The following is a 3,377-nucleotide window of genomic DNA, read 5'->3' on the forward strand; positions in this document are numbered from 1 at the left end:
AACCATAATCCCAACCAATAACCCTAACACTAACTATAAACCGACTCTAACCATAATCCCAACCAATAACCCTAACACTAACTATAAACCGACTCGGCTCTATTATATACGGGTGGCATAGGCCCCTAGTACCAAACACTAAATAATTGTTACGACTGGTCGCCACAGCGTATTGACACACACACATTGACACAAATAGTTACTCGATCTCATCTGTATATTACAATTTACATAATTCCAATGATAACTCGTGTGTATGATGAATGCGATCTAAAGCTACCTCTCTCGGCTTGATATCTGTTTCATCCTGTCTCAAAACAAGCATTTCAACAGGAATCTTTTCCCAATGAAGTCAGTTTTCGTCGGTGCACGTAACCAAGACTAACAATAACGATGCGCCATCTAACGAGGTGTTCCTGAATTTATCGCTTTATATATCGATTATATATCGCTACATAAAAGCCCAGCCGCATACACTGCGGGGATAATTACAATGTGACATATATGATACAATAACACAATAAGTGTAATAATAAACAATGAAAATACAAAAGCATGCAGGAGGAGGAGGATGAAGAGGAGGCAGAGGAGGAGGTAGAGATAGAGAATATGGAAGGAGACAAGGAATGCGCGGAGGAGGCGAATGAGGATAGGGTGGGATATGGAGAGGTAAACGTAGAAAGTATAAAGCGTATTTTGTCAATACCTACAATATGTGAAATTTCTCCTATACACATGCTCGATCATTTTGAGTGCTAAAGTTGGCAGAAATAAATTATCTTGGCTGTATGTACACTGCTATGTACATTAGCATGGGAAAAGGAATGTGGCAGGATGTTGCGGGCAAAGTGAGATTTCTCATTCTAGGGCGGATTTTACCATGCACATCTCTTCAGGGCATACCCCTGCCCAGTTTGAGCGCGTAAGTTTGGCTGAAATAAGCTATCTTGGCTGGCAACCCGGCCAGTGACCCTAGGGCTACTTCTAGATGTACATTAGTAGAGGAAAAGGATTGTGGCGGGATGCTAGATTTCTCTATATACGTTCTGTGTGCGCAGGCCCATTACTTGCCTGAAAATCATTATTATTGGGACAGTATACCATTAAAATGGAGAGGGCATATGCTCGAACAGACGGATGTGTAAAAACTCCTTTACAGTGACTCAGTTTATCAATAGCAAAGGGCCCTAGCTCAGTCTCCCAAATTCCCTTGCACAAGAATAATATTTTGCAAAAATTACGCATTTAAATTGAAGAAGAGTTACCCTAGCATAGATTTATATGATAAAATTCCATCAGTAGACCTCACTTAAGAAATGGGAAGAAGACCATGTATGTAAGGTCCGCGCTGCATATCCCACTCACTACACAATCTGGCTACGCTAGTGTGTTAGCGCATGCGCAATATCTCACCAGAGGAGTTATATTTTGTGATGAATATGCATTTAATATGGTTAGGAGGTTTCACAGCATAGATTTATGAAATTAATTGTTATCAGTAGGTCTGTGTTCAAAATTAGGAAAGGGCCCTAGCTTGTAGGGTGCAAAACTTCTACTTCATCCCCTCTCGTCCTTCCCCTTGTCTCCATTGTCGCTCGCTCAGCCTTCTTAATCTTCTACCGCCCTCACATATCTTTCCTGCCGCCTTTCCCTAGTCTCAAAACTCTCTCTTTCTCTCAGCAAGCTATAATATGCATGCAGCTTTCTTCAGTCAGTACTCCACGCCTGAAACGGTGCCCGCGCATGCGCAATATCTCCCGAGAAGAATAACATTGTGCTAAGATTATTCATTAAATTGAACAGGAGTTACACTAGCATAAATTTATATGATAAAATTCCAACAGTAGACCTCACTTAAGAAATGGGATGAAGACCATGTATGTAAGGTATTCCAGTCAGTACACAATCTGGCTACATGAGTGTGTTAGCGCATGCGCAATATCTCACAAGAGGAGTTATATTTTGTTATGGATATGCATTTAATATGATTAGGGGGTATCTCAGCATAGATTTATGAAATTAATTGTTATCAGTATAGACCTGTGTTTATTATTAGCAGAGCGCCTTAGCCTGTAGGGTGCAAAACTCCTACTTCATTCCCTCTCGTCCTTTCCCTTGTCTCCCTTGTCGCTCGCTCAGCCTTCTTAATCTTCTACCGCCCCTCACCTATTTTTCCTGCCGCCTTTCCTCAATGTCCCACCTCTCTCTCTCAGCAAGCTATATTATACAGATTTCTTTAGTCCGACTGCACACCTGAAACGGGGCTCGCGCATGCGCAATATCTCCCGAGAAGAAGAATATTTTTGCGAAAATTATAAATTTAAAATGAAGAGGAGTTATCCTAGCATAGATTTATATGATAACATTCTATCAGTAGACATCATTTAAGAAATAGGAGGAAGACCTTGCATGTAAGGTCCTCGCTGCGTATACCAGCCAGTACACAATCTGGCTACGTTAGTGTGTTAGCGCATGCGCAATATCTCACCAGAGGTGATATATTTTGTGATGAATATGTATTTAAAATGGTTAGGGGGTATCTCAGCATAGATTTCCCTAATAGACTTTTGTCAGTAGACCTGTGTTTATAATTAGGAGAGCGCCCTAGCATGTAGGGTACAAAACACCTACTTTATGCCTTCGCGTCCTTCTCCTTGCCTCCCCTGTCCCTCGCTCAGCCTCCTTCTTCTTCTACCGCCCCCAGCTATCTTCCCTGCCGCATTTCCTTAGTCTCCCATCCCCTCTCCCCCTTAGCAAGCTATATTATGAAATTTGCCTCAGACAGTACTGCACGCCTAACACGGTGCGCGCGCATGCGTAATATCTCCCGAGAGAAATAGTATTTTGCAAAGATTATGCATTTAACATAAAGAGGAGTTATCCTAGCATAGATTTATATAATAACATTCCATCAGTAGACATCGTTTAAGAAATAGAAGGAAGACCTAGCATGTATACCCCCTCTGCCTATACCAGCCAGTACACAATCTGGCTACGTTAGTGTGTTAGCGCATGCGAAATATTTCACCAGAGGAGTTATATTTTGTGATGAACATGCAATTAATATGGTTACGGGGTACCTCAGCATAGATTTTCCTAATAAACCTTTATCAGTAGACCTGTGTTTATAATTAGGAGAGCGCCCTACCATGTAGGGTACAAAACACCTACTTTATGCCCTCGCGTCCTTCCCCTTGCCTCCCGTGTCCCTCGCTCAGCCTCCTTCTTCTTCTGTCGCCCCAGCTATCTTCCCTGTCGCCTTTCCTCAGTCTCCCATCCCCTATCCCCCTTAGCAAGCTATATTATGAAGTTTGCCTTAGACGGCACTGTACGCCTAGCACGGTGCGCGCGCATGCGCAATATCTCCCGAAAGAAAT

Source organism: Priapulus caudatus, unplaced genomic scaffold, assembly GCF_000485595.1.
Source record: "Priapulus caudatus unplaced genomic scaffold, Priapulus_caudatus-5.0.1 Scaffold586, whole genome shotgun sequence".
Lineage (NCBI taxonomy): Eukaryota > Metazoa > Priapulida > Priapulimorpha > Priapulimorphida > Priapulidae > Priapulus > Priapulus caudatus.